The following is a 27,022-nucleotide window of genomic DNA, read 5'->3' on the forward strand; positions in this document are numbered from 1 at the left end:
GAGGATTAGGGTTTAACATCCCATTGACATTAAGGTCATTATGGATAGGTCAGAATCTCTGACTCCTTCAAGGATGGGGAATGAAATTGGCCATGCTCTTTCAAGGAAGTATCTCACCATTTGCCTTGAGTGAATTATGAAATCACAGGAGTTCTAGACCTGCATGACCCCTGTACCACCTTGCTCCTCAGCATAAATAAATGAAAGAGAGAATAATCCACCTGATTGCCTACAAAAATGAAGTTGTATTGTTGGCATAGATGTTCATAAAGGTGTACATACAAATAAATACTAACATAAGTAAGAGTGCTTTGAACCACAGGCTTGGAGAAATTAGACACAGCAAGATGACAGGTGGGTGAAGATGTACTTAAAAACAAAAGGAAAAATCACTATTCGAATGTATTACTGAAATTAATGATTTTTAAGGGAATGGATTACAATGGTCTCAATAAAACTCATATGATAAATCTAAAAAATTTATTATCAAAGCATGCAGACACCAAGTTCTTAAACGTAACACCCTGCTATTTTCATCAAATACATCCAATTTTTTTTGTTATTTTGTGATAGTGTTTTGTCTATTTTGGCCAGTTTCTTCCTCTGCTTCAGGGTATGTGGGGGGTCTTCTGAGAAAATCTGCAATATTGGTTAAACAATAATGTCACTTAAAAAGAAAAGGCTCGATTATGAGAAACAGCCACAAAAGCTGTAAACAGCAGACAAATATATTATAAAAAGGATAAACAAAGAGGACATCAATGCCTGTCATCAACTGTCTCATTTCATATTAAATCAAATTCATTATATCTTTCCTGTCAATAATTTCTAGACTGTCATAATACTTTAAATAATTTATTCTACTCTAACAGGTGAACAAGGAAAATCATAGCTAATAAAATTAAGCATTTTTTGTTACTGAATGAGATTAGATGATGAAGATGTAAAAGTAGAATGGAATCTATAGTATGAAGGGACATAAGAATGGAAGAAGGAACTTTGTACTGGTACAAATAGGAGCAGCGTTAAACTTATTCCTTAGCACATTGTAGACACCATCAATAAATGTAAAACAAAATCTGCCAAATATGCTTTATGGAGGAATTCCAATAATATTACAATATTTCCTCCACCTTCAGTACCACTCCCATCCATTACCCCAAACAGCTTTCAGACTCGGAACACAAATATGGGCACATTTGTTTGACAGATCATCTGGCTGGACTCTAGTAGTAGTAGATAATGTGAACCAATGAGAGCAGTTGCACTACCAGAAGAAAGAAGGTACTGTCACAGTGGCATCACTAACCAAATGTTCCAAGGTAAAACCTGACTTCATAGACAATGCTGACCCAGCATCCTCATCATAACTGATAATGCACCTATAACAGAAATGAGATTCCATACAAGAAAGTTTCTGAGGAGACCCCACGGGGGTGCCTTCTTGCAGGACCTGAATGCTTTTGGTCTAATTTCCCTGATGACATTTCGGTGGATACAAACATCCAGGATCAGCACGATGTTGAAACTACAGAAACCATGCACTCATCAAAGCAGTCAACACCAGGATGCTTCCAGCCAGAGACCTCCATAGTGTGGAGAGGTTTGGTATTCAGCAATACTATTGATTGCTACTCTGAATCAGAGATGCTGTTGAACTGGAGATGGCAATCAACATAAGCACATGAATATACCACCATGAGAACACCAACTTCCGGTAGTCAGCTTTATGTGACCTGCTACACCTCACACATGTGAAGCTGTCACCAAGTAATAGCCTTTGTAAATCCTAATACTTTGAAATCTGCCACTCTGCTCTGCTTCTTGTCAGTCCATGTAAACCATGATTTTCACCTGATGTCTTCTATGGACTGATATTGTGCTTGCCACTTTCATATTTTGGCTGTCTACATGAACTTTCTTCAATACCTAGTTGGCTGATATGACAATCTGTAAAAATGCATTTAAATTAATAAGCTTCTGATTAGAGAGAGAGAGAGAGAGAGAGAGAGAGAGAGAGAGAGAGAGAGAGTGAGAGGAAGGGAGGGGGGGAAATTACTATAAAATATTATATAAAAACATATCTCAATGTGAGTCAGATGTCAATAAATAGGGTGGTAGAGAAAGAGAGAAGATTGTAAGTTACTGAGAACCATGGCAGTGACAGAATTTGGGTATGAATAGCCACAAGGAAAAGCCAGTATCATATTTTATGGGCCTCATACTCGAAATTAATATAAAAATGTCCAATGTTTGATTTAAAATTCCTGCTGTCTTAAGAATGACCATATATTCAATGCTGTAGGAAACCTACCTCTATATTGCAGCATTGGATTCAACTGACAGCAACAGTGCACTGCTGCAAAGAACATGAGTTTTGGGGTCAAGCATTAAAATCCATCAATACGAAGTGTGGGCACAAAGTACACTGCAACAACTGCAGGTGAGGTACCAAGATCTTGTCATGATACCTGACAGCAGTTAATCCTTGACAATTAACCCATACAATTTCATAAAGAGGGGTTTGATTAGTAAACATAATCCCTGCCCACTCCGTTAGGGATTCTCCTCAATATTGGTCTCTTTCTACAATGTTTGGGTGCAAAAATCATGTTCCATGTTCCCTCCAGATGTGAATCTAACAAGAATCACTCTCCAGACTAAACTGGGACTCATCTGTGAAAGCAACAGTGGCCCACTGTTTGACGGTTGAGGTAGCATGTTGAGACTCCACTCCAGATGTTCCCTTCTCTTCTGTGAAGACGCATCAGAGGTGGGCATACATCAGGTCTCTGACAATGAAGGCCACTCTGCCAAAACCTTCTGCACACTGTTGCCCTGATGCAACACATCCAGTGGCTGCCGTGAGCTCACATGCCAATTACTGTGCACTACTAAGCCGCTCCTACCCCCATGAACCATGGACCTTGCTATTGGTGGGGAGGCTTGCATGCCTCAGCGATACAGATGGCCGTACTGTAGGTGCAACCACAGTGGAGGGGCATCTGCTGAGAGGACAGACAAACGTGTGGTTCCTGAAGAGGGGTAGCAGCCTTTTCAGTAGTTGCTGGGGCAACAGTCTGGATGATTGACTGATCTGGCCTTGTAACACTAACCAAAACGGCCTTGCTGTGCTGGTACTGCGAATGGCTGAAAGCAAGGGGAAACTACAGCCGTATTTTTTCCCGAGGGCATGCAGCTTTACTGTATGATGGCGTCCTCTTGGGTAAAACATTCCAAAGGTAAAATAGTCCCCCATTTGGATCTCCAGGCGAGGACCACTCAGGAGGACGTCGTTATCAGGAGAAAGGAAACTGGCATTCTACAGATCGGAGCGTTGAATGTCAGATCCCTTAATTGGGCAGGTAGGTTAGAAAATTAAAAAAGGGAAATGGATAGGTTGAAGTTAGATATAGTGGGAATTAGTGAAGTTCGGTGGCAGGCGGAACAAGACTTCTGGTCAGGTGACTACAGGGTTATAAACACAAAGTCAAATAGGGGTAATGCAGGAGTAGGTTTAATAATGAATAGGAAAATAGGAATGCGGGTAAGCTACTACAAACAGCATAGTGAACGCATTATTGTGGCCAAGATAGATACAAAGCCCACACCTACTACAGTAGTACAAGTTTATATGCCAACTAGCTCTGCAGATGACGAAGAAATTGAAGAAATGTATGATGAAATAAAAGAAATTATTCAGATAGTGAAGGGAGACGAAAATATAATAGTCATGGGTGACTGGAATTCGAGTGTAGGAAAAGGGAGAGAAGGAAACGTAGTAGGTGAATATAGATTGGGGCTAAGAAATGATAGAGGAAGCCGCCTGACAGAATTTTGCACAGAGCACAACTTAATCATAGCTAACACTTGGTTTAAGAATCATAAAAGAAGGTTGTATACATGGAAGAACCCTGGAGATACTAAAAGGTGTCAGATAGATTATATAATGGTAAGACAGAGATTTAGGAACCAGGTTTTAAATTGTAAGACATTTCCAGGGGCAGATGTGGACTCTGATCACAATCTATTGGTTATGAACTGTAGATTAAAACTGAAGAAACTGCAAAAAGGTGGGAATTTAAGGAGATGGGACCTAGATAAACTGAAAGAACCAGAGGTTGTACAGAGTTTCAGGGAGAGCATAAGGGAACAATTGACAGGAATGGGGGAAATAAATACAGTAGAAGAAGAATGGATAGCTTTGAGGGATGAAGTAGTGAAGGCAGCAGAGGATAAAGTAGGTAAAAAGACCAGGGCTAGTAGAAATCCTTGGGTAACAGAAGAAATATTGAATTTAATTGATGAAAGGAGAAAATATAAAAATGCAGTAAATGAAGCAGGCAAAAAGGTATACAAACGTCTCAAAAATGAGATCGACAGGAAGTGCAAAATGGCTAAGCAGGGATGGCTAGAGGACAAATGTAACGATGTAGAGGCTTATCTCACTAGGGGTAAGATAGATACTGCATACAGGAAAATTAAAGAGACCTTTAGTGATAAGAGAACCACTTGTATGAACATCAAGAGCTCAGATGGAAACCCAGTTGTAAGCAAAGAAGGGAAAGCAGGAAGGTGGAAGGAGTACATAGAGGGTCTATACAAGGGCGATGCATTTGGGGACAATATTATGGAAATGGAAGAGGATGTAGATGAAGATGAAATGGAAGATATGATACTGCGTGAAGAGTTTGACAGAGCACTGAAAGACCTGAGTCGAAACAAGGCCCCCGGAGTAGACAACATTCCATTGGAACTACTGACGGCCTTGGGAGAGCCAGTCCTGACAAAACTCTACTATCTGGTGAGCAAGATGTATGAAACAGGCGAAATACCCTCAGACTTTAAGAAGAATATAATAATTCCTATCCCAAATAAAGCAGGTGTTGACAGATGTGAAAATTACCGAACAATCAGTTTAATAAGCCACAGCTGCAAAATACTAACACAAATTCTTTACAGACGAATGGAAAAACTAGTAGAAGCCGACCTCGGGGAAGATCTGTTTGGATTCCGTAGAAATACTGGAACACGTGAGGCAATACTGACCTTACAACTTATCTTAGAAGAAAGATTAAGGAAAGGCAAACCTACGTTTCTAGCATTTGTAGACTTAGAGAAAGCTTTTGACAATGTTGACTGAAATACTTTCAAATTCTAAAGGTGGCAGGGGTAAAATACAGGGAGCGAAAGGCTATTTACAATTTGTACAGAAACCAGATGGCAGTTATAAGAGTTGAGGGACATGAAAGGGAAGCAGTGGTTGGGAAGGGAGTAAGACAGGGTTGTAGCCTCTCCCCGATATTATTCAATCTCTATATTGAGCAAGCAGTAAAGGAAACAAAAGAAAAATTTGGAGTAGGTATTAAAATCCATGGAGAAGAAATAAAAACTTTGAGGTTCGCCGATGACATTGTAATTCTGTCAGAGACAGCAAAGGACTTGGAAGAGCAGTTGAACGGAATGGATGGTGTCTTGAAGGGAGGATATAAGATGAACATCAACAAAAGCAAAATGAGGATAATGGAATGTAGTCGAATTAAGTCGGGTGATGCTGAGGGTATTAGATCAGGAAATGAGACACTTAAAGTAGTAAAGGAGTTTTGCTATTTGGGGAGCAAAATAACTGATGATGGTCGAAGTAGAGAGGATATAAAATGTAGACTGGCAATGGCAAGGAAAGCGTTTTTGAAGAAGAGAAATTTGTTAACATCGAGTATAGATTTAAGTGTCAGGAAGTCATTTCTGAAAGTATTTTTATGGAGTGTAGCCATGTATGGCAGTGAAACATGGACGGTAAATAGTTTGGACAAGAAGAGAATAGAAGCTTTTGAAATGTGGTGCTACAGAAGAATGCTGAAGATTAGATGGGTAGATCACATAACTAATGAGGAAGTACTGAATAGGATTGGGGAGAAGAGAAGTTTGTGGCACAACTTGACGAGAAGAAGGGATCAGTTGGTAGGACATGTTCTGAGGCATCAAGGGATCACCAATTTAGTATTGGAGGGCAGCGTGGAGGGTAAAAATCATAGGGGGAGACCAAGAGATGAATACACTAAGCAGATTCAAAGGATGTAGGTTGCAGTAGGTACTGGGAGATGAAGAAGCTTGCACAGGATAGAGTAGCATGGAGAGCTGCATCAAACCAGTCTCAGGACTGAAGACCACAACAACATGATGAGATAAAAGAAATTATTCAGGTAATGAATGGAGACGAAAATTTAATAGTCATGGGTGACTGGAATTCGAGAGTAGGAAAAGAGAGAGAAGGAAACATAGTGGGTGAATATGGATTGGAGGAGAGAAATGGAAGAGGAAGCTGTCTGGTAGAATTTTGCACAGAGTATAACTAACACTTGGTTCAAGAATCATAAAAGAAGGTTGTATACATGGAAGAATCCTGGAGATACTAGAAGGTATCAGATAGATTATATAATGGTAAGACAGAGCTTTAGGAACCAGGTTTTAAATTGTAAGACATTTCCAGGGGCAGATGTGGACTCTGACCACAATCTATTGGTTATGAACTGTAGATTAAAACTGAAGAAACAGCAAAAAGCTGGGAATTTAAGGAGATGGGACCTGGATAAACTGACTAAACCAGAGGTTGTACAGAGTTTCAGGGACAGCATAAGGGAACAATTGACAGGAAAGGGGGAAAGAAATACAGTAGAAGAAGAATGGGTAGTGCTGAGGGATGAAGTAATGAAGGCAGCAGAGGATAAAGTAGGTAAAAAGATGAGGACTAGTAGAAATCCTTGGGTAACAGAAGAAATATTGAATTTAATTGCTGGAAGGACAAAATATAAAAACACAGTAAATGAAGCAGGCAAAAAGGAATACAAACGTCTCAAAAATGAGATTGACAGGAAGTGCAAAATGGCTAAGCAGGGATGGCTAGAGGACAAATGTAAGGATGTAGAGGTTTATCTCACTAGGGGTAAGATAGATACTGCCTACTGGAAAATTAAAGGGACCTTTGGAGAAAAGAGAGCCACTTGTATGAATATCAAGAGCTCAGATGGAAACCCAGTTCTAAGCAAAGAAAGGAAAGCAGAAAGGTGGAAGGAGTATATAGAGGAGTATATTATGGAAATGGAAGACAATGTAGATGAAGATGAAATGGGAGATATGACACTGCGTGAAGAGTTTGACAGAACCCTGAAAGACCTGAGTCGAAACAAGGCCCTGGGAGTAGACAACATTTCATTAGACCTACTGAAGGCCTTGGGAGAGCCAGTCCTGACAAAACTCTACCATCTGGTGAGCAAGATGTATGAGGCAGGTGAAATACCCTCAGACTTCAAGAAGAATATAATAATTCCAATCCCAAAGAAAGCAGGTATTGACAGATGTGAAAATTACCAAACTATCAGTTTAATAAGTCACAGCTGTATATTGAGCAAGCAGTAAAGGAAACAAAAGAAAAATTCGGAGTAGGTATTAAAGTCCATGGAGAAAAAATAAAAACGTTGAGGTTGGCTGATGACATTGTAATTCTGTCAGAGACAGCAAAGGACTTGGAAGAGCAGTTCAATGGAATGGATAGTGTCTTGAAAGGAGGATGTAAGATCAACATCAACAAAAGCAAAATGAGGATAATGGAATGTAGTCGAATTAAGTTGGGTGATGCTAAGTGAATTAGACTAGGATATGAGACACTTAAAGCAGTAAAGGAGTTTTGCTATTTGGGGAGCAAAATAACTGGTGATGGTCGAAGTAGAGAGGATATAAAATGTAGACTGGCAATGGCAAGGAAAGCGTTTCTGAAGAAGAGAAATTTGTTAATATCGAGTATAGATTTAAGTGTCAGGTAGTCATTTCTGAAAGTACTTATATGGAGTGGAGACATGTATGGTAGTGAAACATGGATGATAAATAGTTTGGACAAGAAGAGAATAGAAGCTTTCGAAATGTGGTGCTATAGAAGAATGCTGAAGATTAGATTGGTAGGTCACATAACTAATGAGGAGGTATTGAATAGAATTTGGGAGAAGAGGAGTTTGTGGCACAACTTGACTAGAAGAAGGGATTGCTTGGTAGGACATGTTCTGAGGCATTAAGGGACCACAAATTTAGCGTTGGAGGGCAGTGTGGAGGGTAAAAATCGTAGGGGGAGACCAAGAGAGTAATACACTTAGCAGATTCAGAAGGATGTAGGTTGCAGTAGGTACTGGGAGATGAAGAAGCTTGCACAGGATAGAGTAGCATGGAGAGCTGCATCAAACTAGTCTCAGGACTGAAGACAACAACAACAACAACAACAACAAAAATATACTAAGGCGCTACTATTGTGCTCTTACAGCCAAATCACAGTCCTCTCTCCTGAAGTCACACATGGCCGGCCCTGCCCTGGTCTTTGGGATACAGTTTTGGTTTCTATAAACTGTCAGCAAATCCGAGAAATGACAGAACGATTCACATTACACCATTGGTCCAAATCAGTTAGCTGCTGTCCTGTTTCTGTTCCTTCTATGGCCCGCCACTGCAGATTGTCTGGTAAACATCTTCTCTGCACCATCTGTGACTGTGTACAAAGTGATTGTGGCTGTTGGGCTACCTGGCATACACTACCTTTTCTCATAGGTGCCCTGACATCACCATTGGCATGTTTTTCAGTTGATCAGAATGCCATCTTATATGCAGAACACGATTGTACATACATCTGTTTGACAGTTTGTACGATTATATTGTGAACTGGACACAGGTTGGGGAAATAACAGTTTGTTGCTTTAACTTTTGACACCAGTGTATGTCTTACATTCATTAAGTTGGGATACTGAAACAATCATCTTACCTGTAAAATCATTGCTCATATCACTTGTTTTCATATTTTCTGTGTTCTTGATGGTGCAATTACTATTTTCGTCATTGGTGGATTCTTTACTAATTTTGCCTAGTACTGGTACTGCAGTATCTGGCTTTAATTTTCCATAACTTATTTTATTACTTGATTGGATACTATGAGAAACTTCATTCTTATCAACAACACCATTCTTGTTCTCATACATCATGTCATTAGAAGACAGTTATTGCCATCTAAAAAATCACTATTCACACCTTTGTCTGAGCCAGGTACAGATGGCTGTCATTCTTTTTTAGTTTTCTTTACATTTCTGTCAACTAATTCTTTCTTTTGTTTTGAGTTGACTGCATTTCTTATCCTTTTTGGTGGTACTACCTCTGGATTGTTCTACACCTCACATTTTCTCTTGTCACCTACACTTTGTACTCTGTTGCTTTTCATAGCCTGTAAAAATAATTAAATAATTAAAAAATGCAAATCAACTGAATTCAAACATAAATCAGTCACCTACATTACATCACCACAAATAATGACACGTATAAAACATTTTAAAATAAATAAAAAATACAGACGAGAAAATCTTTTAGTTCAATAATTTTTAATCACTATGGGTGATGACAATCTACTATCACACAGATGGGGTGTTCAGCAGTATACAGATACATAATAGCTACAGACATTACTAATGCTGGAGCAATCAAAAATGATGACCGGCCATCACACACAGCCCCAATTTCTGTTAGAAAGGTTCTCTGCCTGCTTCTACCCTCTTGTTCCAGTCACTTTTTGCTCATTTATCCCATCAGATCCCACTGATATTCTAGTTGGAAGATACATCCAGACCTTTTACATGTGTATAAATAGGAAATACATTTCTCCACACTCTGCATGTCAACACTCTTGCACCAAGCATGTAACAGTCATGCATAAGATCATGTATTACCTGCCCTTTGCATGATTACAAATATTCACAGAGAAGACCTGGAAGATCACTTTAAAAAACTATAAGATCATTCAGTCATTTGATAAACTGATGCACTAGGTAAATGAAACGAAATGTGAAGGCACAGTGATGTCATTGGTTATTTGAGAGATGAAAGAGGAATGAAGAGGTGGGAGAGTATCATGGTGAATTAATAACCACTACTCCACAACAGCCAATACATCCATTTTGTCGCATTCATATCCTAACAAGTTGGTGCAGAGTGTAAATCTCATTTCAAGCTACTTTTATTATTTTAGGACTTCTTGATATCAAACTCCATGTTATTTTGCTAATTAATGTACTATGCAGCATGTAATCCATTACAAGAGTGAAAAACTTTGTGCATGTCCACATTTTGTTATGATTGTCAGCCAATGACATGCTTCTCCTTCAAGGGATCATTTTCTTGATTCAAAACTTTATATTATTCATAATATATAAAAACAATCTGTGAGTGTTCAAGTTTCCCCCGACTGCTATATTATTGTCGCTTCATTAGTTTTCCTATAGTTTCCTGCTTCACCTGACATAATTTTAAGTTTCTTTGTGACTACATAGTTTGATTGTTTACTGGGTGGGACTGAATAATTTTTTAACTGGGTGTTCTTTACAGTAGCTCCGAAATGCTATATATTTACAATACAAGACTTCATGTCCACACTCTCTCTTTCTAGATCAAAAGTACATAATATCTTAACAATTCATGAAGTTTTGGGCTGACTCATGTTGCAGATACTTTCTGTTTAGTAAAACAGTAACCTTACAGTTAACATAATATGTGATTAATTAATTTGGATCAGAATGGAATTTAGGTTTGTAGCATTCTTGAAACGTTCTTTTTGAACATGATAACATCATAGATAAACATAAGTGAGAACATAATTATCAACAGAATATTCACCTACAACAGTCTGACAGTATTGGTTATAGTTAAAGTAGTCATTTAGCCAAAGATGTTAAAAGCATTTTTGTCCAGACAAAATTCTTATTACTGTTTTTTTTATAGGGAGGGAAAAATGTGTGCATCTGAGGTTCAACATTAACAGGGATGCAGGAAAATATGGAATACACATTCTTACAGGGTTAGGAATTCCCATCAGAGAGCCTCACTCCAGGCATATTCCAACTGGTAATTCCACCTGAGTGTACGAACAGTATTTCCTCGGGAGAGAACGGGAAGGTACAGGAAAAGTTCAAAGTGGAGCCACTTGGAGCTAGTGATCAGCCAAGGCTACACATTGGAAATTATACCAAATGCAAAAACTGTCAACATACAGTGCACACCACTGGTCTGACAGATGTAACTAGCCTAATGACAGAAATGAGGAAGAGTGTCACACTCAGCACAGAGCCCCGAAGGACACTGTTCTCTTAAACCTGTGGGCTGCTGAGTGATATACCGACCCTGACAGGAACAAACCCACAAAAAATCAATATGGAGCACCAAAAGCCTCAGTTATGGACACTAAGTAAAATGTGATGGTTCCAAGTGGTGTAATACACCTTACGTATGTAAAAAGAAGACTGCAATGAGGTGTTGGCTTAAAAAAAAAGAAAAGCCTTTCAGACTGATGTTTCCCATCTAATCAAATGGTCATTTGTGGATTGTCCTTTCCAGAAACTAAACTGACAGCGCCACAATGGAAAACCCAACATAACCATCATGCTACAATCTTTTCAACCTATTTGCAGAGCATGTTGGTGAGGCTAAGTAGCCAGTAGATGTTGATGGATGTGGGTTATAATTGGGAAGTTCTCAGTCAGTGAAAGGTTGTTATATAATTCAGAGTGGTGAGGGTGAACAATAGGGATATATCTTCAACTTTCCCATTATGTAGTTAAGGTAGTTGGGTAAGAAGAGATCACAGATGCTGATACAAAATGGGTTGCCAGGTGTTCAGCAAGAACTGACACCAGTTGTTAATCATTGGAGGCCCAGAAGACTATGGAGCTTGGTCTGTACACACAATTAAGACATACATTCCCAAGTTGCAGATATGGTGCTCCCAGCATTCCTCCTTACTGTCCTTAATTAGTCTGTGAGGCTTGTGTGCAGTAACTTCAAACTGATGAGTGTGGTCTCTGAACGATGTCACTTCAGACACGCAGTGCCTTTAAATGATCCTGAATTGTTGCTGCAGTCTCTTTGGTCAACCACTGCACTGCCCGTTGGCAGTAAGGGCCTGTAGAAATGGGAATAACAGTTCTTGGAAAGCGGACGATCGGTTAGGACGTGTCACTCAGAACATCGTTGATGCTATCTGACAGAGAGGGCATGAAGTGGTAGCAGAAGTATACAAGTGCCAGTTGACCATTCGAAGAGCTCAAAATGGTACATGATCTGTTACACTGACAAAGAAGTATCAGGAACATTGGAAAGTGGCCACTACCATAAAAATCATTGTGTAGTGACCACTGCAGTGAACCCATGAGATTGGCGGAGAAGTCTGGACTAGAGCTATTCAATTAGAAGGCCCCTACCAGACAACATGGTACTTCCCTATGAGGAGAGTGGTGGTGGTGGTGGTGGTGGTGGTGGTGGTGGTGGTGGTGTGGAGGGGGGGGGAGCACTTAAATCCCAACACAGGAGAAAAATAGCAGGGGGAGGGAGAGGGGTTTGCATTTGTGTTGCTGTTGCATCCAGTGTGGATGCAAACAGGTACAAGCATTATGGTCGAGTGGCACAAAATGCACAAACAAAGGTAGGGATTGGTCAGTGGTCAGACATTGGAGAGTTGTTGTGGTAGATGCGCATGTGTGAACACAAGAGAGAGCCATTCTGTGTAATGGTCTCTATAGCACTTATTTAAATGTTAGTGGTGTCGAGACTGAAGATAGCTGGGTTGGATCATAGGAAAAATTGTCTCAATTATGTAAATAGTTGAATTTCAGGAATGTCTGACTGAACTGATGGTAAATTGGCATGCTCCTGACCAATGTTTAACAGTGTATAAATGCACAGAGGAGTGCATTAACAATGGCTACCAGTATAGAGACCTGAAGACATCATCCTGCCATCATGGCATCTCAACTTGTAACAAATGAAAGCAAGTTATGAGACTTAAGTTAATAATTTTTATAATCTGAAAATTATTTCAAATCTATGCAGAATACCACCAGTTGATAATGTCAATTTGTGATCAATTTAGTAGAAATATGGAAATAGTTATTGGAATTCTTGTAAAGTTATTTTGCCTTAAGCAGCATTCCTCTTTCCTAAAGTAAATTGAATTTAAATATCAGTATTACTATTCAAGTTTATTTGTAGCACAGTATAAAGAAAAAACTTGTCTTATCCAGTGTCACATTATGATGTTGTATGCTCCTTTAGAGCAACAGTATTAGTGCAAAGACAATAAGGTCACCTGTTTATTGGTCATTTGTTTAAAATTATCTGCCACTGAATTACAAAAGTTCTTGCAAAGAATTATTTAAAGTAAAAATCAATTCAGTTCATTTCAGTCAACAATATTATTCCATTAGTAGCAAGTGTCCTAAGAATATTAAAATTTCAGTTCTGAGTTTGCAGAGAAATAAAATTTCATTCTTACAGGTAACTTTTCAGTCAGACAAGTCAGTGAAGTCATCTAAAGTTGTTAAAACTAATTCAAACAAGGAACAAAAATTCCTCTAGAGCTGGCAACCGATCTTCATTGAATTAGTTAGTTCTCCACACGGGATAACTCTTGGTAAGTGATCAATGCTCTCGTCAGAATTTGCTTAGGCGGTCTGCTGTTATGGCCGCCAACTGGGATTCTAAATCAATAGGAAGTGTGACTGTGTATGAAATGTAAGGCAGTGTTTTACCTAGGATTGTTTATTGTTTAGTAATTGTGTTTGATAACAGGTGAACATTGTGTGTAGTGTTTCACTAATGCTAAACTGAGTGAAGTGACAGCATAATAGCTTGTAGAAAATACAGAATAAGGCAGGCAGCCAGCAGTTATATGAACAAATGCCACGTGACCAGTCATGGCACCAAAAATTTTCCAAGAACGCTGGTGTAGAAGTAGTACATGGCTGCCAATTCCAGCAAAGTTACCACAGTAAAATTTGAATTATTCACTAAATTTTGTCAATGTGAGTGATAAAGTCGAGTGGTGACATTAGGGGTAAAAAGAGTCAGTTGTACTTGAGATTGAAACTGAACAAACATCTCTTACGTTGTAGATGGAAGTGACATCAGAATAACATTGCACAAGCAATGTGATTGGGTTTGTCATCCAGGTTTCAACTCCTCACACCCCAAATTTAATTATATTACCAAATAATTTTTATATTGTTGCACCTGTCGACTGCGTGACAGGATTTTTAAAATTTGTGCATTGCTGCAGTAAAATGGAAATTTGTATAACCTTCAGTTTTGCAATTTTAGCATTGTAAAACAGATACCAAAATTGGTAAGTCTATGCGATAACCTGTATAATAATGGGAAACCTAACATTTAGAAAAATTAAGCAGTTTGTACTTCACTGCGTGAAAATTTTAGACAGGCACAAATGAGAGCAGCACAAGATGATGTCAGGTCTTAATGTACCAGACGAGGCATTGCCTTTCAATCACAAGACATCAGAATACAGTGTAACACAGAACAACAATTTAGAAGACAGTTCTTGCATGGTGTTACTGGCAGTGAAAACAGATTTTTTTTGTTAGTGGATGTAATTATACCTGTGGATTAGACAATCCATTAAGAAGATTTAGGCTGATTATAAAAATGGAACAGTACTTTGGTCAAGTAAAAATTAAAACTGAACGGTATGTGATGGTGGAGGGGATGCAAATGGATATCGGTGTTGATTTAGTGATTTGTTAAACCATATAGTGATTAAAATAGCGATATGGCTACATGTATTACCACCAATATGAACAATGTGGGTGTAGGTTTCAAAAACAATGCAAAGCAGCTGGAAACTAACATGAACGCTACTATGATGCAGTTAGAGTGTAAAATAAATACTAGCCTGGATACAAAATTGACACAAAAGGAAACAAAGATGACCTAACTGAAAGACAAAATTGATATTCAAGTGAAAACCAAGTATATCAAAACAGGGCTCATGATATCCGATTTGGACTGAAATCTTTCAGGCAAGATTGACACAAATTTTGCGATTTTGACTGCATAAAGCCAATGCATCACTGACATAAGCAAACTGGTACACAATATGAAGGCTGATGTAACTAAAATTCAGACAAAAATTGCCAATATCACAGAAAGATTTGATTTGGAAACTTAGAGAGTAGAAGGAGAGGTAGAACCTCTTATAGAAGGACAGCTGCAAGTTATTGAACCCACAGTTAGGACCCAAATTTCAGACGAAACAAGCCAGACTGGAAGCACTGTGCAACACAATGAAGAGTGCACTAGTGGACATGGGTTCTTGCATTCAACAGCAAGAATCCACAACAATTCATACTGAGATGGAATAGGTACATTTGCAGGTACAGGATCAGACACCGAGTAGTTACATACTATTTGTAACAAAGAATTCTGGGATTTTAAGTAGAGAGTGTAAGTTTGGCCCTCAGAAAAAACAGGGAGGTTGTCATCCTACCGACTTCATCAAAAACTGCACGTGTTACCAACAATTTCAGACAAAGAAAGGATAAATTTAGTAATTAATTTGTTAGCAGGAAATGCTAAGTGATGGGGACTGAATTTGGATGTGGAGAATTTGCCGTCCTCTGAATTTTTGAGAGTAAGTTTCTGGAAGAGTTTTAGTCTGTCCAGAAACAAGACCAATTGTGGTGAGAGTTTATCATCGCCAGAATGCCAAAACATAGATGCGGATCCATGAAGGAATATTGTGAATCACAGTTTAAGAGCTTGGAGTATTTAAAAAGCAGAAGGTCTGAATCTGAGATAGCTTGAGAACTCGAGAAGAAGCTGCCAGACGATTCCAAGCCATACGTAGGATGTAACAATCATAATTTTGAAGACTTTCTGGAAAAGTGGAGAGTGAAAATATAGAGTGCAAAACTTGCAATCAAAGAGGATTCAGGAACCACAATGTCCCTGAATGAGCTAATAGCAATCAGTCACAAACAAATATGATGAGAGGAACAGTTAGAGAAGGCTGAGGAGGTTATCACCAGGAAGGGGAAACTTAAGTGGTAACAGGGTGCAAGACAAACTGGAAAATTAAGATCTGCATAGATATTAGTTAAGAAGTCGATGAATTGTGGTGAGGATAAATCGTGAAGGAAGAGGAAGGCAGTAAGGGGAAGGATGATGCTGACATGCATGCATATTAAGAGATTATCTCTTTCGCTCAATACGCTCAACAGCTGGAGAATCAGCCTGCTAAGAATACGGCAACTCCCATAGAAGAGACCCAAACCTGCAAGTAATAGAGAGTCATGTCAATTTCAATAGGTAATAGTGATAGCAGTCATGCATAACCAAGAAAACAAGAGCTGTGACAGCAAAAAAGATGAGATATCTGAAACTTTTGGAATTTATACAACTGACAGTACTATCGTAGACATCCTACATAGATTAGAAAATTTGCAGGAAAACAAGGAAGATTTGAGCAGCTGCAATGAGGAGGTCATTTTTCCTGACAAACGAGTTGATGGAATTGATTTAAACCTGTGCAAACTGTTCAGAGAACAGATGGGGCCAAATGAACAAAAAATAGGTCAAAATCAGCATCATAAGACAGCATCTTTTAAGACTAGCAAGATATGTATGATTCTGATGAATTGTAAATAGAGAAAGATGAACAACTGGAAGAAATATACACTCTAACAGTAAAATTTGTAGTGTCAATTTGAGCTAAAGAAAAGAAAACCAAATCTATCAGGAAAACAATGAAGGTGTAGTAAGCGAGGAAGTTTCCATAAACATGGCGAATGGGCATAACCAAAATGACACTGTAGAAGAGGATGCAGTCTCAGAATTTGTAGGCGTTGAGCTATGAGAGAAAGCAGAGGCGGATGGTTGAAATGGAGAATGAAACCTCCAGATAATACTTTCACTATAAAGATGTGTCAGATATCATGGCAAGACCTTGCAGTTGAAAGATTTATTATGGGAAAATAAAGAAGACTGGAGGGAGGACATTAGGGTGCAAAACCATCATTCCCATTAAAGTACATGGACAGGAAATGTTTGTACTTTTGGATACAGGAGTGCAAATAACTACTGTTTCAAATGCTTTTTTTGAAATAAACGGGCACAAACTGGAAATTGAAAATATGCCAGTGGCAGGTATTAAGGTTACAGGTACCACAGGAGAGAGTAGCAAACTTATAAAGTACCTAGCATTATCAGACTTTCAGATATAGAGAGATATAGATGCGGGCTGAGCTGGCGACCCTTCGCTCATAGCTTCAGGATGCGTTGGCTTCCGTCACACAGCTGCAGGCTGCTGCCAAGGGGTGTCACTGCAGGGGATCAGCCGCGGGGATGTGAGGGATGTCAAGCACCTCCCACGTGTTCTCTGATTGGTCCACTGCTGTGACCCCCCCCCCTGCCCCCCCTGGGTGCTGCCTGCACTGAGGTTGACCCCACACCCATGGTCGAGTGAGAGATCATTCCTAAGTCTGGCAGGCAGTGAAAAACTTTCCATGGGGCCGATCGTAGGGGCTTCCTGGTTTATTTGACGAACAGGTTTCGGGCGTTATCTGTGGCTGACGATGTCTCTGAGCCAGTTGCAGTCGTCCACCCAATTCCAGAGGAAGCTTCTTGGCCCGCAAGGTCTGGGCATTCACAGAGGGTGGGTTTGCTGGTAGTTGGGAGCACCAATGTCAGGCGCGTAATGGGGACCCTTACGAACATGGCTGCCAAGGAGGGGAAGGAAGCCAGTGTGCACTCTATGTGCATTCCGGGGGGAGTCATTGCAGATGTGGAAAGGGTGCTTCTGGATGGAAAGGGTGCTTCTGGATGCCATGAAGAGTATAGAGTGCAGCCAACTGCAGGTGGTGGCTCATGTCGGTACCAATGATGTGTGTCGCTTTGGATCAGAGCAGATTCTGTCTGGTTTCGGGTGGCCAGCAGAAATGGTAAAGACTGCCAGTCTTGCTTCCAAGATTCAGGCAGAGCTCACGATCTGCAGCATCATCGATAGAACTGACTGTGGTACTTTGATGCAGAGCCAAGTGGAGGATCTGAATCAGAGGCTCAGGCGGTTCTGTAACCATGTAGGCTTGAGTTGCGCCATCGGGTGGTGGATTTCCAGGTTCCGCTTAATAGGTTAGGAGTCCACTACACACAGGAGGCAGCTACATGGGTAGTGGGGGCTGTGTGGAAGGGACTGGGCGGTTTTTTAGGTTAAAGGGTCTCAGAGAACCACAGAAGAGGCGTCTGTCAGAAAGTGGGTAGGTAAAACACAGTAAGGTAGTTGTAGAAATGATTGGTATTGTAGTTGTAAATTGTCGTAGCTGTGTTGGGAAAGAACCAGAGCTCCAAGCCCTAATAGGAAGCACTGAATCTCAAATAGTTGTAGGTACAGAGACCTGGCTAAAGCCAGAAATAAGTTCAGCCGAAATTTTTTCAAATGATCTAACAGTGTTCAGAAAGGATAGATTAAATACAGTTGGTGGAGAAGTATTTATTGCTGTCAGAGGTAGTTTGCCTTGTAGCAAAATTGAAGTAGATAGTTCATGTGAAATAGTGTGGGTAGAGGTTATACTTGACAATCAGATTAAACTATTAACTGGATTGTTTTACCGACCCCCTGACTCAGAAGACATAGTTGCTGAAAAGTTCAAAGAAAACTTGAGTCTCATTTCAAAGAAGTACCCCACTCATACAATTATAGTCGGTGGTGACTTCAATCTACCCTCAATATGCTGGAAAAATTATATGTTTAAAGCCAGCTGCAGGCATAAAACATCATCCGAAATTGTACTGAATGCTTTCTCAGAAAATTATTTTGAACAATTAGTTCATGAGCCCACTCCAAGCGTAAATGGTTGTGAAAGCATACTTGACCTTTCAGCAATATATAATCCTGGACAAATAGTGTGTGTTGTGATGAATACAAGGATTAGTGACCACAAGGCAGTTGCTGCTAGGCTGAATACCGTAACACCTACAACCATCAAAAAGAAACGCAAAGTATATCTATTTAAAAAAGCTGATACAAATGCTCTTTAACACCTTTTTGAGAGACAGTCTTCACTTCTTCCAATCTGATCACGTAAGAGTAGAAAAGTTCTGGAATGTTTTCAAAGAGATAGTATCAACAGCAGTTGAGAGATATATACCATATAAATTAATAAGTGATGGTACTGATCCCCCATGGTGCACAAAACAGGTCAGATCGTTGTTGCAGAAGTAACGAAAAAAGCATGCCAAATTTCAAAGAATGCAAAATCCCAAAGATTGGCAAAGTCTTACAGAAGTTCGAAATATGGCATGTACATCAATGCAAGATGCTTTTAATAATTTCCACAACAAAATTCTATCTTGAAATTTGGCCGAAAACACAAAGAAATTCTGGTCATACGTAAAGCACACCAGTGGCAAGACACAATCAATACCTGCACTGTGCAATAACAATGGTGAAGTCACTGATGACAGTGTCACTAAAGGAGAGTTATTAAACATGGTTTTCCAAAACTCCTTCATCAAAGAAGACGAAGTAAATATTCCTGAATTCCAATCAAGAACAACTGCCAAGATGAGAAACACAGAAGTAGATATCCTAGGTGTAACAAAGCAGCTTAAATCACTTAATAAAGGCAAGGCCTCCGGTCCAGATTGTATACCAGTCAGTTTCCTCTCAGAGTATGCAGATAAAATACCTCCATATTTAGCAGTTATATACAACCACATGCTCACAGAAAGATTCATACCTAAAGACTGGAAAATTGCTCAAGTCACACCAATACCCAAAAAGGGAAGTAGAAGTAATCCACTGAATTACAGGCCTGTATCACTAATGTCGATTTCCAATAGGGTTTTAGAACATATAATGTATTCAAACATTATGAAGTACCTCGAAGAAAATGATTTATTGACATATAGTCATCATGGATTCAGAAAATATTGTTCTTGTGAAACACAACTAGCTCTTTATACTCATGAAGTAATAAGTGCTATCGATAGGGGATGTCAAATTTATTCCACATTTTTAGATTTCCAGGAGGCTTTTGACACCATTCCTCACAAGCGTCTTCTAATCAAACTGCAGGCCTATGGAGTATCACCTCAGTTGTGCGACTGGATTCATGATTTCCTGTCAGAAAGGTCACAGTTCATAGTAATAGATGGAAAGTCATTGAGTAAAACAGAAGAAATATTTGGTGTTTCCCAAGGAAGTGTTATAGACCCTCTATTGTTCCTGATCTATATTAATGACATAGGAGACAATCTGAGTAGCCGTCTTAGATTGTTTGCAGATGATGCTGTCATTTAACATCTTGTAAAGGCATCAGATGATCAAAATGACTTACAAAATGATTTAGATAAGACATCTGTATGGTGCAAAAAGTGGCAATTGACCCTGAATGAAGAAAAGCGTGAGGTTATTCACATGAATACTAAAATAAATCAGCTAAATTTCGATTATGCGATAAGTCACACACATCTGAGGGCTGTAAATTCAGCTAAATACTTAGGGCTTACAATTACAAATAACCTAAATTTGAACGATCACATAGATAATATTGTGGGTAGAGCCAACTAAAGACTGCGATTCATTGGCAGAACACTTACAAGGTGCAACAGGTCTACATTAAGAGACTGCTTCCACCACGCGTGTCCGCCGTATTTTGGAGTATTTCTGTGCCGTGTGGGATCCGCATCAGGTGGGACTGAGGGATGGCATGGAAAAAGTTCAAAGAAGGGAAGCTCGTTTTGTATTATCGTGAAATAGGGGAGATAGTGTCACAGACATGATACGTGACTTGGAGTGGCAATCATTAAAACAGAGGCGTTTTTTGTTACAACGGGATCTTCTCATGAAATTTCAATCACCGGTTTTCTCCTCTGATTGCGAAAACATTCTGTTGGCACCCACCTACATAGAGAGAAATGATCATCACAATAAAATAAGAGAAATCAGGGCTTGCACGGAAAAATTTAAGTGCTCATTTTTCCCATGTACCTTTCGAGAGTGGAATGGTAGAGAGACAGCATGAAGGTGGTTCACTGAACCCTCTGCCAGGCACTTTATTGTGAATAGCAGAGTGATCACATATGTAGATGTAGATGTAGTTATGTATTTCTTGTGGTAACAGAATTAAGTGCCAAAATCATCCTAGGAATTGACTGGTTGATAAACTGTGCTCAAAAAGCTATCATATCTCATGCAGAACGTAGGTAGTTGGACATTCTGTTTGAATCAACCAGGGTGTTAGAAGGGAACCAGCTGAATTGTTCAGTGCATACAGTTGAAGGGAATTTTGGTTTAGGATTGAGGTATGAGTGGTACCCAATACAGAAGATGTTAGACAATGAAGGGAAGAGCCCAACTTACAACAAGCAGTGAATCATGCTGACAGGTTGTCTGTTACACAATGAGAGAAGTTATTCCAAGTGTTACAGGACAGTAAAGAAGTGTTTTCTGACAGGCCAGAAAAGGCAGTTGGATATGATCATCATACAGAAGTTATTGAGACTGAAACTTCTTTCAAGTCACCATACAATATTCCATTAGTTAAAAAGGATGCAGTACAAAAGGAAATGATTGCATGCTCTAATGGGGATAATAGAAGGAAGCAACAACCATTTTAACAATCCCTTAGTAAATGTTGGGAAAAAGGATAGTACCATGCGTGTTGTAATAGATGCACGTATGTTATACAGAACTGTCAAGAAAGAGACAAAACACCCTGAGAATATGGAAGATCTTTTGCAATGATTTAGTGGGGTAAAATTTATTTCAAGTTTTGATATGGTGAAAGGGTATTGGGAGGTGGCATTGAATGCAAAATTGTCAAAGTATATAGCTTTCCTTCTTGCTTGGAAATGTTATCAGACTATGGTGGTTTCAGTCAAGCTGAATACTTCAATTTTTGTACTCATATATGCACTTGACAAGATCTTGGGCTGCAAACTCAGATCACAAATAACAATATACACAGATGACTTAATTATTGTGATCAGGACTTGCTAGGAACATCCCAGAGGTATCCAGAACTCTAATTAGGAGAGAAATGACCCTGAGATTACAAAAGTACGATTTTGTTAGAAACAGAGATAAAATTTCTGGGGCATATAGTTACAGCTCAAGGTATAGAAAAAGATCCAGAGAAAATAAGAGCCACTCAAAATTGTTCAGTGCTCAGGACTCGTAAGAAGCTGAAGGCAGTCATTGAATCATGCTCTTTCTATCGTAAATATGTGCTCAATCAAATATCTAACAGTCCACACCCGTATAGTCTACTGAATAAAAGTGGCGCATTCGTACGGGCTGACAAACATGTTGCAGCATTTAAGAAGCTGAAAGTAAGTTTAGCTGAGTATATTAAGTTGTGGTATCCAGACTCCAGTGTACCATACAATTTGGCTATGGACAGTTAGACTGTGGCTTGTGGGTGTCAGTTTTTCAGATGATAGAAGCCACAGGAGGAAATACTCATTGGCAAACTGCTTTTGCAAGCTGAACCCTCAGCAAATACAAGTGTAACTATATGGTGTCCGAAAAAGAGTCCCTTGCCATAGTCTAGGCTTCTTGTGGGGGAACAAAACCATTATCCACACTGATCATAGAGCTTGACTCTCCTGAAGTACTGTCAATTGCTGCATAGCACACTCGCTTCATGGTCTCTGTTTTTACAGTAATTCAACATGGAAATGAGATACATCAAGGGTGCAGAGCATACTGTACCTGATGACCCATCACGACTGCCAGAGTGTAGTGGAACATCTCAAAAGGTGAGGTATACTGATGTGGCCTGTGAAATAAATTATTTAAAAAATTTAGAGGGAAAGTAAAGAGGATGTGTCAGAATGCTGATGAGATGCTGAAGTATGTTAAGGTCGAATTTGATGATGTAGATGCTGGGGTCATAGGCTCCTATGTAATTTATGAAGCAATATAACACAACAAGAAGATAAGTTGTCTGGGAATATTGTGAGTGGTCTCACAGCACATAGAAATGACAATTGATTATTTTCACCTAGCATTTGGTCACTATGGGACAAAGAAATGTAAAACAAAAAAAGTTGGAGTGTCTAATGTTCAACAACACGGGGCCATCGAATTATGCAAAGGGTAAAATCATGTGATCATTAAAAGTCAAAAGTGATAAATGCAACCAGTTGAAGGCCAATGTAGACAATGAAACCTAAGTAAGTACTAGAAATTGGGGCCTTCGACACTTTTGATCCACTCCCCAAGATAACAGAAGATTTTGTTTGTGGCAGTAGCTCTATTTTCCAAATATATTAAATCATATCAAATAAGGAAGGCTATGTCAAACAACTGAACAACATCTTTCACCAGGGTTTTAATTATCTATCATCATTCCCTGAAATGAGGGATATCCTACCTGAGATACTGCCCACACCTCCTAAAGGGGCTTTCCATCGCCGATCCAACCTCCACAACATCCTAATCCATCCCTATGCCACTCCAACCCCAACCCCTTCCCCTTCTCTGACCCTTCCAGACTGCTGCTTGCATCCCACGTGATAGTTGCATTCTGGTCCGAGATACTGAAGTTGTCAGTTGTATGTGCATGAAGTGTGCCTGTTTGTGCTTGTGAATGGTGAAGGCTGTGGCTGAAAGCTTTATGTAAGTGGCTCTCAACTGTGCCTGTCTGCAACTTGATGCATCCTCTTTACAGTAAGTGGCAATATGTCTTTTCCTACATTGTTCATACTTAAATATAAAAGTTAGTGGAAAGAATTATCTGAAGTTAAAAACATTCAGAGCAGTTTCAGTCAACAGTAGTATTGCACTGCTAACAAGTGTGTTAGGAATATTAAAATTTCAGTTCACTTTTCCATCTCGCATCTGAGTTTACATAGAAATGAAATTTCATTCACGCAGGTAGTTTTTCAATCAAACAAGTCAGTAAAGACATCTAAAGTTTCCTACAATTAATCCAAGTTTGAAACATGCAAAACTGCACAATAACCCTGAAGAAGTGGTTTGGTGTGGGGCGGCAGAGGGGTGAAGTGGACTGCGGTAGTTGTCATGGGGTTGTGGACCACTGCCACTGCGAAGAGGACAAAGCCTCTCTGTTGTTTATAGGCCCCCTGTTAACATACAATACAATATAACACAATACATTACAACACAAGGTAGGAGGTGCTATTGTGTACAAAAAGTATGGCAGTATTCTCCATAAGATTGAACCCCCAATCAAAGCTGTGCTTCAATGAAAAAGTTTGATTTACAATTTATTTTGTGCTTTATCCAAATTAAGTATTTTCTGAAGGCGCACATGACAAAAAAATGTATTATTTAGTAACTGTGTTAGATAAAGTGTGAATATTATGAGGAGTATTTTGCTAATGCTCAACTGAGTGAAGTGACAGAAAAATACATTGTAGAACTCATGGATATGGGCCTGGTTTTTATGAACGAGTGGCGCATGACTGACCATAACAGCAAAAAATCACTGAATGTGCAGGTGTAGAAATAGTGTGTGGCTGCTAATTCTAACAAAGTTACCACAGTAAAATTTCAAATATTAACTAAATTTTGTCAATGCTAACAATAAACAAAGTCAACTGATCAGGTTAGGGGTAAAGAGAGCCAGTTGTACTTGACATTACAGGAACTGTAATTAAATTAAATAAACATCACTTATATTGTAGACGGAAGCGACACCAAAATAACAACACAGGAGCAACGTAAGTTGGGTTCATCATTCAGGGTACAACTCTACACCGCAAATTTAATTACATTACCAAATAATTTTTGTACCATTGCAAGGTGACAGTAATATCTATTGCACTTCCACTGAATTATCACATTAACGGGTTTTTGGCTGGTGTTGATTTATTGGTTTTTTCTTCAGCCAGGTGAGGGGAGTTCAGGTTCCAGCAGATGGCACAACCAGAATGATGAGAGGGGATAGCCTAACATCCCCATGGTTTAATTTACTTGCAGAACTAACAGAATTTGACATCAAAAGTGTAAAAATGCCCGGTTATGCTGACTACCTCACCACTGTGAAACTGGATGTAAACAATACAATTTTTTCCAAGGTTCAAGGTTCAAAATACAAGAGGCAATCTTTGACATACAGTTTCTGCATTTTGTGTTCTGTAATTAGGGTAGTACACTTCAAGGATCGAGAAGAGTGATCATTTCTGCAACTGTCAGAAAAAGCAGATAGTGCACATGATGAGTTTTTGTGGAGTGGCCAACCAGTCTCATACATACACTGGGAGAACGCATGCCTAAAAGAATTGGCTGTTGCAGCTTTGCACTGGGGTGGGAAATACAGCTTCACATCCCAGCAGTAAACCATGATTGTGGTCTTCTCTGGAAGTGATTACTCCTCAAAAGTGAGGAAAAGAGCTTAGTGGCAACCTCGTTATCAGGCAGGCCTTGACATACTCATCACATTAAATGGATCCCATGCTTCTCCAAGTGTTCACATAACTCCTTTGCAGCGTTAAGTTTTGGTGAAAAATTATACCTTGTAACATGTTTAGGCTCTTGTGGAATATTACACTAGCAGGTACATCACCAAGTATTTTTTACGAGAACCAAAGCCCATGACTGGGTAGGATTCATCATTTTAATTAAGATTTGTAATTTACTAAAGGAAGGGATTTCACCAAACAGATTTCCAATATTCACTAAAGAGAACACTGGTTTAGTTTGGAGAGAAGATCCTCCATCTGTTGGAGTGCAAACCAGGAATTGAGGGGAGTAAGTTTCTGTAAGCCACTCAGTTTTGTTTTGCTCCCACAATGTGTCATATCCAATGCATGTTTAATGTTCATGATCCACTCACTCTACAGAATATCTTATCACAATATGATGTGCAACAGTTCAAAGGTGGTTTATGATTTTCACATGAATTCATAACTTGGCAACAAAATTTCACTCTTGATGGTGCTCCATCTACTTTCTGCTCACACAACTTTTAACAAAATATTATGGAACTGACAATGTTTCATAGACTAAACTTTGAAATACTGTTAAAACATTCACTGAAATGGATAAGTACAGTTGATCTTCCGTACCTTCTCTAATGGTTATTACATTAATAAAATGCTGGAAAACCCATTCTGTATTTCATTACCTGTTATACGACCAATATTCGAACCATCATCAAGTGTGTGAAAATCTTTATATATGGAAGTAATTAAAAAACAATATTAAAAACAGAAGGTATAATCATAACTAATAGCAATAATATTATTTGTTGTGCTCAATACAAATACGATTCCATAATTTTCATGAGAAATATCCGAGTCTGGCATAGTTTCAAGGGGAATAAAATGAAATAAGAGCATACTTACAGGCAAAGCATTAGAGCCTTGACCATTACATAGTTTCTCTGGTTCATTGCTATTTTTCTCTTTGCTATTGTCTGCCACACGGTTTATGACTGATGAAGGAGTCTCATCTACACAAAGTACATTCTGTATAAGCACATACATACAATAGTTTAACCATGAACACAAACAGGTGAAACAAGTTATATTAACATGGTCAAATGTTTTAAGTACTTTCTTTTAACATTTGAATTGTTCATTCATGAGTCAACGAGGGACTGAAGCTTTGTAATGGAAACTACAGTTGTGAAACATGAAACATAGTATTTTGCTGCTGTGAGCCAATAAATTGATATGAGTCTGAAAATTTTCTGTGTAAGAATTAGTACTTTAAGAAATTTCCTTTGGCATTTGGAGGTTGTGAGAGTACAGAACTGAGCAGAATCAAATGGAACTTTCATGATACTGTAATTGAAAACTACAGAAAAATGTTATTTATATGTACGAGGGTCACTCCAAAAGAAATGCACACTATTTTTTTTTTTAAATCCGTCTTTTATTCTACATGTTTGAAAGTTTTACAGTGTGTAGATACATCTTTTAGGAACAATATTTTCATTTCTCCACATAATTTCCATCCCTCTCAACTGCCTTATGCCATTTTGGAACCAGTGCCTGTATACTCCAGGGTAAAATTATGGACCAACCTGTTGGAGCCAATGTTTGGCAGCGTGCACAAGGGAGTCATCATCTTCAAACCTTGTTCCACAAAGAGAGTCTTTCAGTTTCCCAAAGAGATGATAGTCACATAGAGTCAGGTCAGGACTGTAAGACGGGTGTTTCAGTATTTTCCATCCGAGTTTTT

The 27,022-nt window shown here is 39.0% G+C and overlaps 1 long non-coding RNA gene across 1 annotated transcript; it reads right to left on the minus strand.

Moving 5' to 3' along the window:
* Positions 1-509: 509 nt before the first annotated feature.
* On the minus strand, positions 510-26,639 carry LOC126108755 (uncharacterized). The gene is made up of 3 exons (XR_007523620.1): positions 26,182-26,639; positions 8,801-9,253; positions 510-639 (listed from the first exon to the last, which is right to left on the minus strand). It is a non-coding gene; the product is annotated as an uncharacterized LOC126108755 (long non-coding RNA).
* Between the last annotated feature and the right edge of the window lie 383 nt (positions 26,640-27,022).

The sequence above is a fragment of the Schistocerca cancellata genome, chromosome 11 (assembly GCF_023864275.1).
Source record: "Schistocerca cancellata isolate TAMUIC-IGC-003103 chromosome 11, iqSchCanc2.1, whole genome shotgun sequence".
Taxonomy (NCBI): domain Eukaryota; kingdom Metazoa; phylum Arthropoda; class Insecta; order Orthoptera; family Acrididae; genus Schistocerca; species Schistocerca cancellata.